The following is a 16127-nucleotide window of genomic DNA, read 5'->3' as shown; positions in this document are numbered from 1 at the left end:
TGTAGATTTGGGAAACACCTTTCCTCCCCAAGCTACCCATGAGCAGTTTAGCCTTGAGTGGGTTGAACTCCGGTATTGGGTCCACGCCAGTCAGGTGCATATTTATGGCATGCCGGAGTTGAAGGTATCCAAAGAACTGATTTGGGGACAATTGAAACTCGCACTGTAACTCCTGGAAGGACTTCAGTGTGTTCCCTTTCCATACGTCTCCCACCAGGGAGATGCCCAGTGTGTCCCACTTCGTGAAGCCCCCCAGTGTGGCCGTTTCATTCAGCCATTTACCATGCCACAGTGGAGTTTGCTGGGTGACGACGTAGTTTCATCCAGTGTGCCATAGCGCTGCACGCCATGCAAGAAAGACTGCCTTAGTGACTGGATCTAAGTCTCGGGGAATCGGTGTGCCATAGAGGAAGTCTAGAATACGAGAAAACCCCAGCGCATCCATCTCTACCTGATAGGATGGGTCCGTCCATCCCCCGTTGAACCAGTCGGGAGCGACAAGGAGTTGAGTCGCCAAATAATACAGGTATGGATCGGCCATGCCTAATCCCCATCATACACCCCTCTACGACAGCTTTGAGATGCCACCTGGTGCCTCGGATATGAGGCAGTGGTTCCCTCTAATTTTCTGAACCATGAGCGAGGGATCATAAACAGCATATTTTAGAACACATATAGGAGTTGCGGCAAGACCATCATCTTATATAGTGCTACTCGGCCCAAGACGTTTAAAGGCAATGTTTGCCACCGCTGAAGATCCGCCCGTACATGAGATACAAGCGGTGTCAGGTTCAGAGCCCAGGATAGCTCCGGAAGCAGTGCGACCCATATTCCGAGATATGTAAAACTCAGCTGGCACCACCTTCTGCCAGTCGAAGCATTCTCGTGACCTTGCCAGGGGGACCAACACCAATTTAGCGGGGTTCATTTTGAGCCCAGAGGCCTCCTCAAAACACCGAAGGAGATGAAAACTTCGGGGTCCTGTCACACCAGGATTTTCCATATATAGCAGGATATCATCCGCATATAGGGCCACTCGGTCTTCATACTAGGAGCTCCACTTCCACCCTCGATATATTGGGTCTCCCCTTATCAGTCGTGCCAAAGGCTCAATGGCCAGAGCAAAGAGGAGAGGGTAGAGGGGGCAGCCCTGGCGTGTTCCCCGATGGATACCGAAGGCTGAAGATAAGGTTCCATTCACCTGTACACGCGCCGTGGGGTTTGCATACAAGGCCCGGACCATTCGGTGAAACCTTGGTCCAAAGCCCGCCCGCTGGAGTACTGAGAAGAGGAACCCCCAGTAAACAGAGTCAAAGGGCTTCTCAAATTCTATAAATAGGAGGGCCAGATTCTGGGGCCGGTGACACCTCGCAAGGGCCACGTGAAGACGTCGTATACAATGGCGCGTACTGCGGCCGGCCATTAAGCCACACTGATCTGGATGTATCAGCAGGGGCATCACCCTCTTAAGGCGGGAGGCAAGAATCGTGGCGAAAATCTTTAATTCACTGTTAATCAGGGATATGGGTCTGTAATCTGCACAGTGAAGGGACGGGGGTTGAGTTTTGGGCAAAACGAGAACAGTGGCTACATCCAACCCCTCTGGGAAGGAGCCAAATTGGCCCACCTCCGCATATAGATTCGCAAGATGTGGCACCAAGTCATCCCTAAACACCTTATAATATTCTGGTGGAAACGCATCCGGCCAAGGAGTCTTTCCCACCTCGTCGCAGCAATGGCCTCTCTAATTTCCGTTTCAGTGAACGGTTCCTCCAATCCACCAAGGGCAGCGCCGGGAGCAGAATGTCCGCCAAGAACTGATCAGATGTCCGGCATCTTTGTACTCGCCTCCCGATACAGGACCCTGTAGTATGCGGCGAACACCTTGGCCACTTCTTGGAGCTTGGATACATGTTCCCCTTGCTCATTACAAATTTTGGGGACGATTCGGGAGGTCTGTTGTTGGGATGCCAGCCACTACAGCAATTTCCCAGTCTTGTTTCCCCAACCATAAACCCGGGCCATGGATGCACGCCACACGTGTTTAGCCGCTTCTAAAGACTGGTTACGGATCTCCTCTTGTATTAGCAAGAGTTGTCTTGTTATCCTTTCACTGGGGCGAGCCTCCTGCTCTGCCTCCAGGTGCAAGGCCCGAGCCTCCAGCCGGGCAACGCTGGAAGTCAGGGAATGCTCCCACGCACGGACGAGGCTCCTGGCCGTCCCCCTCAGCACCACTTTATTCGCGGCCCATAGAGTCCCGGGCGATGTCACTAAGCCCATTGTTAATACTGAAGTACTCGCGCAGTGTCCCATTTAGGCGATTGACATAAGCCTTGTCCTGCAAATACCATGCATTCAGCCTCCACATGGGGCGGACCACCGAGTTCACAGGGCCCACACTGAACCAGATTGGCGCATGGTCAGAGATCCCCCGTGGCAGAATCTCAATGTGTGAGAGGTGACAGCAATCAGTGGCCGGCATGAACACAAGGTGGATTCTAGATTGCGTACTGTGGTCTGCGGAGATATGTGTAAATTGTCTGCGATGCGGATGCCATATTCTCCAAGCATCGCAGATCCCCGCCGTCAACATCCACCCGGATAGACTAGCGGCCATTGCTTGCCTCTGGGCCGATGACACCCCACTCGCGTCCGACCCAGGGTCCGGGACTACATTGAAGTCGCCCCCCAACACAGTGACCCCCGGGGGTAACTCCAGCAGCAGTCGAGTCAGGTCTCCTAGGGTCCCGCGCACCATGGTCGGAGGAGCATATACGATAACAACGTTCAACGTGCGACCCTCTATCATCCCTGAGATCGCCACATAACGCCCCTGTGGGTCTCTCCATAGCTGTACCACCACCATCGGCAGTGAGCAGTGAAGCAGTATCGCCACACCCCGTGAGCCCCTTACGACCCCCCCATGATATACCCTGTTGAACCCTTTACGGGCTTAAAACAGGCAGTGATTTCCTAGGAGGTGAGTCTCTTGCATCAGGAGCATACTGGGTTTGTGTCGGTGGACATGTGTGAGCACTGCTGCCCATTTGATCTTATCTAGAAGGCCATTAACGTTCCAAGATATGATATGAGTCAACCCCATTCATCTTGTTTGTTTGTGAACGCTCACCTCGCCCCTCTCTCTCGGTTCCCCATGTGTGCCCCGGGACATATACCATTTACCCTGTGTTGTGTGTGTTCCCTGCCATAACCTCTTTGTTCTATTACCCCCTGCAGGTACGTGAGATAACAAACCAACGTTAACTTCAGATAACATTAACAGCAGCCCTGTGGCAGGGCAAAAACCCCCATCCTGAATGTTTTATTTCTAGTGATAATAATTGCAAGAGCACATGGAACACATAAGTAGAAATAAATAAAGAAATAAATCTCCCACCAAAAATGAAAAGCTGAACAAACTGATTGCATGTATGATCATAGAAAAATTCTAACTATCCTGCAAAGGTCCTAAAATGTACAGTTAAATGCATTTGATTTTATAATTTCATTTACATATACATGAATATATGTTCAAGAGATGGGTGGAGAGAAAAAGGTAAAAAAATTAATGTAGCATAACAGTCTTTCAAAAAATTACACATCAATTCTAAGTAGAATTCCACAACATAAAATAATTTACAAAAATTAATTATTCATTTTCTTCATACGTCCATGCAATACACCTATTTTTGTTGTAAGGTAATACTTTTTATATTTCCAACCCCACTCCAAATCTTCAGTGAATGCATTCACGTGACAGGAGATTTGCAAGAAACCTGTGTGCGCTGTACTTTCCCAATCCTGGTAGAATTTCATGACTTCATTGAAGATACGGAGCATCTTGAATGCTACGTAGCTCAACAGCAATCACAGAAACTTGTTCACAGAAACGTGACCTTGCCAGCATGGTAATTTATTAAAGGGAAAGTATCAAAAGTAGGCTGGTGCAGACCAATGCAATACCAATATTTGTAATGGCCTTTTATCCAGCCAATTGTTTACCATCATTTGGCATTCTTGGCAATCTTATTTGCTTGCCTTTTATCCCATATCTCTCTTTTCTCTTTTTGTGATTCACATTTACTGGTGCATAGCTTCTTTTTAGTCCTTTTCATTAAATTATTTCTATCCATTCACTGCTTGCCTTCTTGGAACTACTTGTTTCTTTTGCTTCCTGCGCTCAATGCGAGTGCATATGTTTTCTTGCTCTCTTCCTTATGTTTTGCTTATATACTCAAATTCATAACTCACCTGCTCATTCGTTGTTGCTCTTCTCTCTTCCCCAGACCAGCTTGTCCCTTTATATCAACCTCCCTTCTTGTGCTTCTTGGTTTCGTTTGTGTCCTGTCATTCAGTTACACCTTGCCAGTCCACCACCATATTTTTCTACTCATGCTTTACTTCTCCTATCTGCCCCACCATTGCTCATTCTGCCCCATCTCATTCTTTTCTTCCTTTTATAATTTTATTTTAGGGTTGGGCAGCTGCAAATTGCTGCTGATATACCAATTTCCAAAATAAAATTTGGAGTGGTAAATCAAAACAAACAAACAATAACACAACATCATGGTGCATGCATGTGAGCATTGTGACACGAGGGCTACCAAGGATCATGAGATGATGCACATGCATGTGTGCGTCGTCATCCTTTTTTGTTCTGATGCTGTGCAATGTCATTAAAAAAGCACTGATGTAGCCAATAGGAATGTATACACTGCAGCTTTTGTGTATAACAAAACCCACTCCAGGATGGCTAACATAAAAGCACTCAAATGTACTCTAGCCAACTTGTTTTCTGAGTTGTTTTTAAGAAATTAGAAGATTGCACAATGATTGCACACATACACCTAGTAACCTAGAATACATTTTGTGAAAAAACAAAAGCCATTAGCAAAGTCAAATGGTAATTCCCTGGTGTCCTTATCAATAACTATTGGCTTTGGCAGGCCTTTGAAGTCAGCAAGGTAATCAAGAATAAAAAGAATTATAAATAGCCCGATCCTATCTTAAAACCCTAGAGGTCACATTGTAGCAAAATTATTCAACAAAAACAGCTAACAAGGCCAAAACAAAAGAAAAAACACTATTTGGAAGTGTAAGCAGATTGGAGGAATACTGTTTGCCTTCAGGCCTTAATAATAACATGATTTCCTATTGAGAAATTGAGAAATCTTTGTAGCAAGGTATGGAGGCTAATATTATGCACATTATATAGGGTTGTCACAACCTTAGGCAGGCTGTGGAGTATCTCAACCACCCTTTGTAGGAACAAATGTGACATGTTGACATAAAAATATCCCCAAGAGTAAGACAATGGTGATGACATAGCAGTAGCTGGAGAGGCTGGAATAGGGCAACATTTCTTACAAACATAGACATTTCTGTCAGCAAATCACCGCAGATATCGTACCATGAAGCTTATTGTGGCTCCTGATCAGGATGAGCACTGCCAGTTTGTGGCTGAACTTGATTAGGTTATCCATTCAATAGCGTACAGGATGGATTTAGTGCAAGACACAAACCACCCTTTTCCTTTTGACTCAGGGCAGCGCAGCAAGCAGGCTTTTGGCACTGCCCTGTGCTGAAACATTGTAAATATGCCCTGAAATTCAGAACCTGACAACCCAGTTGTGTAGTGACCAAAACATTGGATTTAAAGAAGCAGCATTCGGAAGAACCAGTGCTAAAGTGCATATGCTCTCTCCTTTTAAACATGGTATCATTGGATTATACCCCATTGTGCAATTTGATTTACTTATAAGTCCCTAGTAGAGTGCACTATATATGCCCAGGGCCTGTAGATTAAATGCTACTGGTGGACCTGCAGCACTGATTGTGCCACCCACTTGAGTAGCCCCTTAACCCTGTCTCAGGCCTTCCATTGCATGGCCTGTGTGTGCAGTTTCACTGCCAATTCGACTTGGCAGTTAAAAGTACTTGCCAAGCCTTAAAGTCCCCCTTTTCTACATATAAGTCACCCCTAAGGTGTGCTCTGGGTATCCCATAGGGCAGGGTACTGTGTAGGCAAAGGGCAAGACATGTACTTATGTAGTTTACATGTCCTGGTAGTGTAAAACTCCTAAATTCGTTTTTACACTGCTGTGAGACCTGCTCCCTTTAAAGGTTAACATTGGGGCTGCCCTCATACATTGTTCGAGTGGTAGCTGCTAATCTGAAAGGAGTAGGAAGGTCATATAAAATCCTGCTGACTGATGAAGTTGGATTTAATATTACTACTGTAGAAATGTCACTTTTAGAAAGTGAGCATTTCTCTGCACTAAATCTTTCTGTGCCTCACAATCCACGTTTGACTTGGTTTAGTTGACAGCTCCTTGAGCATTCACTCAGACAACCCCCAAACACAGGATACCCAACCTCACTTGCATACATCTGCATTTTGAATGGGTCTTCCTGGGCTGGGAGTGTGGAGGACCTGCTCTCACACAGGGGACTGCCACACCCCCCTACTGGAACCCTGGCAGACAGGATTGAACTGAAAGGGGACCTGGTGCACTTCTAAGCCACATATTTGGGAAAAAAACAGGGCCTCTGTCCCTACCATCTCAGACACTTCCTGGAGAAGAACCAGAACCTGCATCCTGCCAAGAAGACCTGCCTGGCTGCTCAAAGGACTCACCTGTCTGCTTTCTGTGAAGAACTGTTGCCTTGCTGTTACCCTGCTGCCTTCCTGCTCTCTTGCTGTGGTGAAGAAGTGCTCTCCAAGGGCTTGGATAGACCTTGCCTTCTGTTCCCTGAAGTCTCAGGACCAAAAAGACTTCATCTCTGCAAGAAGGACTCCTTGTGCGGCAAAACTCGATGCATAGCCTGGCAGAAACGATGCACAGCCTGCATTGCAGTGAAAATTTCACTGCATTCTGAACCGGAATGATGCAGCCCGACTTCGCAACAAGAAGATCGACTCAGCGTCAGCGTAGTGACCGGAAATTTGACACACTGCCTCACCGGATCGACGCACAGCTGAGCTGGAACGACACAGCCCGACTTCCAGGGAGGAATCGATGCAACGCCTGTCGTGCAGTAGAAAATTAGACGCAGCACCTACCGTTCGACGCTGCTCCTGTGACTTCATCCTAGCAGCGTCGGAAATCCACGCATCGTTCCCGGTGCATCTGAAAACCCCGCAACCCGAAGAGGATCCACGATCGAGCGCCCTGCGTGAAAACTAAATGATGCATCGCCGTGTGTGGCATGAGAAATCGACGCACACCCTTTTGTTTCCACGCATCTCCTCCTTGACGACCCTTTGCGGAGATTTTTCACTCGAACCAGGTACTTTGTGCTTGAAAGAGACTTTGTTTGCTTTTAAAAGACTTAAGACACTTTGGTCCTCATTATGAACATGGCGGTCCAAACGCGCCGCCGGCAGTGGCAGTAAAAAACGCCAGCAGAGGAGCAGTCCAGACCGCCAAATAAAGAACCAGCTGAAACACAGGCATCCTGAAAACCACCCACCGCCAGAAGAGGAGTGCTGACAACGACGACAGAGTCCACCCACAGGCCGACGGAAAGGCCCAACCCGCCCATCAAATAATGAACCACTAGATCGCCGTCAGTTCCGGGGTGGGAACCACCACCACATAAAGCCAGGCGGAAATGAACCTAATATAAAGAAACATTCACCGGAGGCCCACACAACGTGCCGAAGCAGACATGGAGAGAGAGCTGCAGATCATGCCAGCCCTGCTCCTTGCCATATACCTCCACGACCGAGACCGCCGACGAAGACGACGACAGTAAGTACCGCAACCTACTAAACAAGGGAAGAAAGGGCACAGTTATATACCCACCCACTCCACCCACCCTACAAAGCTCCCACAACCCTTCACAGCAGCACAACCCATACACCCCACAGCAAGAGGTACTTACCCGACGCAAGGCAAATCCAACCTGACCATAGTACATACATGTGCCCCACATCCACAAACAATGAAACGAGAGACCAAGGTACAAGAGTGTGCAGCCAAAACACAGGGCAAAAATATTTATTTCAGCTCACAGAGATAACTATTCACAACAAGGCCAATGGCCAGTCCATAGTGCCAGATGTGTTTGTGCTACAATGGCCCCAACCTGACTCCCAAAAGTGCACGGTACTCCACCTAATGGGGCAACACTGGGGCATCCAAACACCTCAGGGAACAGGGGAAGGTTGTGCAGGTGAGGATTTGTGACGGGGGTGGGGCTTGGACTTGTGCTCGGAAGGTGGAGGGGGCTTGGGTTTAGCTTTGGAAGGTGGGGGTGTGTGCTTTGACCAGGTGGAGCCAGATGTAATTGGATCAGCACGGGGCTTCTTCCTCTCTGGGGAAGGGGCATGAGAATGTGAAGGGCGGACAGGGGCGAGCTGTGAAGTGGAAGGAGTGGAAAGGGCAATGAGGTGCGCACACTTAGGGACAAGAAGGGTGGGAAGAGGTCAGCACGGGAGAGGAAATGGTTCTTGGGTGCAATTGGGTTGGGCTTGGAGGAGGGTGTGGGAGTGGAGGTAGAGGGTGTAATCGTAAGTGGTGTAGATGTGTGTGTTGTGGGTGCAGGTGACTGGACAGTATGCTGAGGTGTAGTGGGTGTGTGATGGGTGGGTGTCTTGGTGCGTTGGTGTGTTTTTAGAGGAAGGGGGGTGTACACAGAGGGATAAGACAGGCTGCCAGTGTGGATGTATGTTGTGTAGGTGTCTGCAAGTCTGGTGAGTGTGCTGCATGTGTCAACTACAGTAGTTGTGGTGAGTGGGGTGCATGTCTGGATGTCTGCTATTGTGGTGAGTACAGGAATAGGCTCAGTGACTGAAGGTGCAGTGCTTGTGGGTGTGCATGTAGAGGGGACAGACAAGGAGGCAGAAGAGGTGGGCACACTAGTGGAATTGGATGTTGCTGTGTGTGCATGTGTATGTTGGCTGTGTGAATGCTTGTGGTGGGAGGTGTGGTGCTTGTGTTTAGAAGTGTGCTTCTTGTGTGTTGAGGTGCTTGACTGGATGTCAGATTGTGTGCGTTGGATGGGTGAAGGGAGTGGGGTGCTGGAAGGGGTAGAGGAGGTTGGAGGGGGGATGGGATGACCAGGGAAACTGGCTGCCATCCAAGAGGAGGCTGCTGAACAAAAGGCCCACCTCCCGGCGTCACCAACTCAGAAAGCTATTATAGCACAGAGTTATGATGAAGCCAGGGGGCGGGAAGGGAATTATGGTAGGAAACTGCAGGGAGAGACATCTGAAAAGAAAAGGTTAGAACAAATATGCATATGCTCATTGATAACAGTTTAATTCACCAATAGACTCTTGAATAAAGGCGTCTCCGTGATATCAGATTGAGACCCTTTGTGAATTGGGCGTAGCCCCTTCTTTGAATCATGGAACAAAAACAAACTGCAACCTCTGAACCTAGAGATGGCAAGAGTCTTGGAATATAGACATACTCTGAATACCAATCATGTAATCACTATACATTCATAAACATAAACGTTTGATCTCAGCCTAGGAATTCTCAAAGACTCACATATTATGCTTCCCAAAAAACAATGAACTATCATTTTCTTATTTCCGAAACGTTTTCACATTGACTTCCTAGGCCTGAAAGTTTTACTCATTGAACTTGAAGCGCTTTGTTCGTTGGGTAGATGCGCCTTGGTGGTTGCACATGAAGCGCTTTGAATGCCATGCCAACTATGCTTTACTTTTGTGGACTGAAGCGCTTTGATTGCCCTGCCAAGGGCACATTACTCATGTGGACTGAAGCGCTTTGATTGCCGTGCCAAGGGCACTTTAATCATGTGGACTGAAGCGCTTTGATTGCCGTGCCAAGGGTGCTTTACACATGTGGACTGAAGCGCTTTGATTGCCGTGCCAAGGGGGCTTTACTCATGTGGATTGAAGCGTTTCAATTGCCGTGCCAAGGGCGCTTTACTCATGTGGACCCAAGCACTTTGATTGCCGTGCCAAGGGCGCTTTAGACGTGTGGCCTGAAGCGCTTTTCTTGTTGTGCTAAGGGGCACTTTACTCATGTAATCCGAAGCGCTTTGATCGTTGCGCCAAGGCCGCTTCACTCTTTGAACTGGAAACGCTTTGCTCGTTGTGCTAAGGGGCACCTTACTTCTGGAAGCAACAACCCCCTTCAAGATTGGGCTCATCAAGACCTTACAGCTACGAGTACGATCTACTTGTATTTGAATTCACCATGGAAAAACAAGGATCAAGCTGCCATTCAGGAAACCTGCTCTTCTTCAGAGGAACCCCTACGAGGTCTGACTGCATCAAAGTCTTCAAAATAGTGAGCAATGTGCTTGGGTGTGGCTAGGCTTTATAGGCCTGCCACGCCCCAAGATGGCTGCTGCCTCTAAAAACATGGGAATTGTAGTCCCTTCATAGAATAGCACTGATACGTACATCTTGTCCACCAATGTCCTGACCCTGCAGCTACCTGAGCTTTACCACAGGGCAGACGTCACTGATGACCACTTTTAGAACAAGAGGGGATGACAAGTGGTGCGCATGAAGCGCCGCAAATCTGCGCAGCAGACTTTCGAGCGGGACCTGGACTGCGCACAGCCTTATTCCTGACATTGGGGGGCTCAGGGCCCGACGGGCACCCCTTCCACATTGGGAGGTCTTCCCCAGCTGGGCCTCACAGATTTTTCGCGCCCAGTGCCGCAGGTCCTCCCACCTCTTCCTGCAGTGGGTGCTCCACCAGTTGTAGAACCCCAGGGTCCGCACCTCCTTGGTGATGGCATGCCAAAGTGCCCTCTTCTGGTGGGCGCTGACCTAAAAGCGAGACACAGAAATGTAACACAGAGGTCAGGCACTTGGAAAATATGTACAGCTGGCTATACGTCTACTATGGGACGGACAGTACTGACAGACTTACAGGACATACGCACGCAGCACAGCATGAACCATGGCCCATGCAGGCTCAGAGGTGCACACATATGTACTTACAACACCATCCATTACACCCAAACAGTGCCCCGAAACCCCTGACTCACCTGTACCTCTGGCCGTCCGTAGAGCTTGGCAAACAGGGGCAGGACCACGTCCACTAGCCTCTCCAATTCCTCCTGGGTGAAGGCTGCGGCCCTTTCTCCTGCAACACGAGCCACTTCCATGACCAGCGGCAGGACACAGCAGTACACTCAGTGGAGTACCTGCTCGCATGAGATCAGGGAGTCAAGTGAAGTTGGCGTGACAAATTTGCGTATGTACCACGGTGGTGTGCACCATCACCGCCGGCGGCGATCATGATACGCCCGGATTCCCCATTGTCATTCATGTTAATCAATGATGGTGCGACCGGTGGTAAACACCGCCTTACGCTGTTACGTCAACCGCTAGCGGAATGAGGTCACTTCCACAACAACAGTTCTGGATTACAAGGAGCAGACATTCTGGGCAAAACTACGCATTAATAAAAATGATATTTGCACAACGCAGGCCCTATTGTTCACCTAACATACCTATGAATGTGACCATTAACAATCCCACACATATCAAACCCTGTTCACTCATTAAGGTCTAGATGAAATTCTGTCAAGAACATTTTACTTTTGAGTCCCTACAATCAAGTAAGTAGTGCACAATGAATGACAATGTGTGCCTATGTCTGTGTGTTCCTCACACATGTTTCAATTCCCTCCGAGGTACCGACCCTTGTGGCGAGGAAGGGGCCCCATTGGTGTATAGACCACTTGTTGATTTGCAGACCATGGTGGAGCGTCACATCATAATCAATTACAGACTCACCCGTGCAACTATTCTCAAACTTTGTGCATTACTGGATCCTGCACTAACTCTGGCAAATCGTAATCAGCATGCCATCCCTACTGAAGAGCAGGTGCTCTCTGCACTCCATTTCCTGGCCACTGGCTCATTTCAAGTGACAGTGGGCATGGGTGCAGGATTTTCACAGGCAATGTTCAGCATGATACTGACAAGATTTCTAAATGCATTTGTACTACACCTGCAGTCCTATGTGAGGTTTCCCCAAAGTACTGACCTCCCTGCCATCAAATCTGACTTCTATGCATTTGCATGTGATTGGTGCCATCAATGGCACCCACATACCTATAATACCCCCAAAAGTCAGTGAACAGGTGTACAGAAACAGAAAGAACTTTCACTCCATGGACATCCAATTGGTATGTACTGCAGACCAGTACATTGCACATGTGAATGCCATGTTCCCCGTTTCAGTACATGATTCCTTTGTGCTGAGGACCAGTAGTGTGCCACAGAAGATGGAACAACTAAAAGAGGACAGAGGGTGGATCATAGGTAAGTGTTTCTGTCAGTAACTGCCACCTAGCATACAGCCAGGCTGTCTGACTCAGAGGCTTGACACTGACCGCTCTGTTTTGCACATTTGTCTAGGTGATTATGGCTATCCCAGCTTGCGCTGACTCCTGACACCAGTGAGGAATACTGGGACAGATGCAGAATGACTCACATCACAATGGCTAGTTTGCTGGCATCCTGTGCAGAGCCACAGGAACACAAAAGTCTTTCTTCATCTTGAACCTGCACCTGGATCCAGCCCAGGTGAGCCCTGGTCCTCAAAGTGGTGCCCCTCCAGTCCTGGACCCTTAGAAGGGATGCTAAAGGTACCCAGATAGCCAAAAGTGGGGACTTACACAACTTTTGGCTAAAACTGCTCTGAGACCCAGGAGGAGAACTGAATAAACCTGCTTGCCTATCTGCTCGAAGTGCATCGCCTTCTCAGATTGACTTTGTGGCTTCTCCCACTACATTCTTATCTGCAGCATCAAGTCCTTTTCAGTGGTCTATCACTGTAGGGGTCACCAACCCCTGGGAACTTTCTTTGGCTACTACCCTTTACCTCGTCCTACTTGAGATTTTTTACTTAGTTTTCCTTTTCCACAGTGGCTGCACCCAAAGCCATTAAACAAGGACAATCCTCTCTCTTTGGACACTTCCTGCAGCTTTGCCCCCCTGAACTTTATCTCCTCAGAACATTTTTATCAGGACTTTTTCCAAGTCCGAAGGTACGCGCTGACCTGGCCCCACAGAATTCTTATATCCAAACCATGATCCTTCACAGTCGACCATGTTTTTCGACTTTGAACCGTTCTCATGCGGCTAATTGCACATTGATGGCGTTTTGAACATTTAGGTGCTAGTTTTGACAAAAAAAATTCAAAAAAATCATAACTCTGGGTCTACTCATTGGAATTTTGTCATTTTGTTGTCAAGTAACCTATTAACATTTACTTTATTTTTAGGGTCGAGCGTGCAAGCACTCCGTCTCTTTGGAATCTCTCTGTGGGCTTTTAACCACACCCATGTCACGCTCATCACTTTGGTTGGTTTGTGGGCTTGCCTTTTAAGAATCGCTTGATTTTATTTGAGAAAGGCATGCCTACGTCATGCCTTTTCTTGTGTTTAGCCCTCCCCAGAGCACCGTCCAACTACTGAAAACATTCAAGGTTCCAAGTTTTCAGCATGGTCTCTGGACTACTTTATCTTTTTATTTCCTATGCCGAGCGATCGCGGCTTGTTTTACACAGTGCAATCGTGCTCATTTTTTTTTCTTCAATTTATGTGGCAAGAAAAGTCAGGTTAGGAGTTTACAAGGTTAATAGCTGTAACTCATTTTTAGATGTATTATTCTGTGATGGGGCAGCTGTCAACATGGGCCCCTTATTTGGCATACTGTAGGCCACTTCCACTTGACTTAAGAGATCAGATAAGCATTAGTGCTGCCCTTGATTCCCATCACATCACATTGCTGTACAGTGAGAAGCGAGATGCCACATCTGGTAGCTGTTACAATAGATCCTGGCATCTGCACGTGCCCTTTCAGGGTACTGCGCTACGGATGGTATTTACCATGTGTGTATATGCCAGTCTGCCCAAGTAGGCTGGTGGTATACCGTAATCTCCTATTCTTTCCATTTTTTGTGCACTTCAGCCTTACCTGTTCCTTGGAAGTTCCTATGGGAGGAAACTGTCTCCCACGTGACCTCCACCAGTCAGGAATTCAGGAATAGGAAGTTCATACAGTCTGAAATCCATCTGCAAATCTGGCATGCAGTATTTCTGAGCCTGTGGGAATCAGTGTGCATCTGTGCTCGGTGAGCCAGAGATCAAAAGATTATAAAGTGACGCAAACGTTTATGTAGACAGAAATTCACAGGATTTTCTTGAGTCTGCTAATATGTCTCCAAAGGCATTGTGTATCTGTTTATTTATGCAGCTTGGTCTTCCAGGTCAGCTTACTTCTTCACTGGAGTTTCAGGTTGGACTTAACCACAGGTGATTGGCCATTTGCTTGGTAGGACAGAGTTAAAGGGGCCGAGCAGGCCGCCCCATTGCAGAGCCAGGCACATTCCTCAGTGCCATAATTCATGGACGAGGCGCACAGTAAAAAGAGTGGCTCTGCTCACTCAGCATTCTCAGTGTTTTATATTTACTTCTTTAAATGCTGTTCCTTTTTTCTCACATTGCCTAGAAAACAGCCGCGTCTCAAGAGACATTCTTTTCCAACAATTTTGGGATTTGGGGAGAAGTCATTAATATCTGTGCAGTTTCAAGATGCTGTCGCATAGACTCTAATTATTCTAATGAGACTACTGGATTTGAGCGGCGTAGGAGGCTGGCCTGGTTTGTAGTGGGTACCTTGGGTACTTACGTCTTATACCAGGGACAGTTATCCCTTATTAGTGAAGTAGTAGTGTTCTAGCAGCTTAGGCTGATAGAGGTAGCTATAGCAGAGCAGCTTAGGCTGAACTAGGAGACATGCACAGCTCATGCCATACCACTTATAGTTACACAGTTCTTATACACAAGTAAAGACAATATTCAGTGTTACCAAAAATAAAGGTTTTTATTTGGGTGACACAGGACCAAAAATATCTTAGAGACAATACTCCTTCTGGAGGTAAGTATTATACACAATATATACACTAGACACCAAAATTAGACAAGTAAATAGTCATAGAACAATGCAAACAGTAGGAAATCCTATAGTATGCAATGGGAGAAAATATGTCTAGGGGCAACACAAACCATATACTAAAAAAAGTGGAATGTGAACCACAAATTCCCCCCTAGACAAGTGTAGTGTGTGCAGAATTGCTGGGAGAGTAAAGGTAAGTAAATTACCCCACCCCAGAACCCAGAAAAGCAGGAGTAAAGTACTGCAAGTTTCCTTAGGACATACTACACTTCGTTTTGGGGATTTTGCAGCAGCCAGCAAGTCTGCAAAGAATAACTGCTGGATTAATGGACCTGAAGACCTGCATAGGAAGGGGACCAAGTCCAGAAGTCGAAAGAAGTTCCAGGAAGGATAGGAGCCCCTGCCAACCCAGAAGAGGGTGCAAAAGAGTAGTCCCTGGTTAGTCGAAGACTGCAGAAATGCACCCTAGGAAGATCCCAGCGGGTTTCTGCTTGATGCAAGAGACGTCCACAGCGTGAAGGTTATTGCAGATGAGATTTTGTGTTGGAAGGTGCCAACAAGCCTTGGCTACAACAAAAGTACATTTTTGTGTCAAAATGGCGCTGGATGGACCCAGGAGAGACTTGGGGACCTCAACTCTGTGTGAGAAGGAAGAGGGAGCTTTCAGCACTTTAGAGAGCCCTCAGGATGCCAGCCAGCACCCCCAGAAGCTGCAGGAATCTGGGTTCAAAGGAGGTGCAAAATGTGGTATATGCAGCACAACAAAAGAAGGTCCCACGCTGCCGGAGAACAACTCAACAAGTTGAGAGTTGCAGGGTGGAGTGCTGGGGACCTGGGCCAGGCTGTGCAGCAGGATCCCAGTGAGACAGGCAAAACACACTGAAATATAGGTTTTTCATCTATGAGCACTGGGGTCCTGGCTAGCAGGATCCCAGTGACACAGTAAAAACACACTGACATACACTCACAGACAAGCCAAAAGTGGGGGTAACCATGCTAGAAAGAGGCTACTTTCTCACAAGCAGCAGAATTGCCTCCTGTGTGGGGGACTAAGACTAACCCACTACAGGAGACACCTATCAGCCTAATCCAGGTTTTGCTCCGGCTAACTAGCAGTGCCTCATCTCCACTCTAGAGCAGGGATGATGGGCAGCCGAGCGCATGACACAATTGACTCCTCAGGGAAACCGTGGTCACTCAGATCTCATCCATTTCTCT

This window comes from Pleurodeles waltl, chromosome 7, assembly GCF_031143425.1.
Source record: "Pleurodeles waltl isolate 20211129_DDA chromosome 7, aPleWal1.hap1.20221129, whole genome shotgun sequence".
NCBI lineage: Eukaryota > Metazoa > Chordata > Amphibia > Caudata > Salamandridae > Pleurodeles > Pleurodeles waltl.
This window is presented reverse-complemented; position numbering follows the sequence as displayed.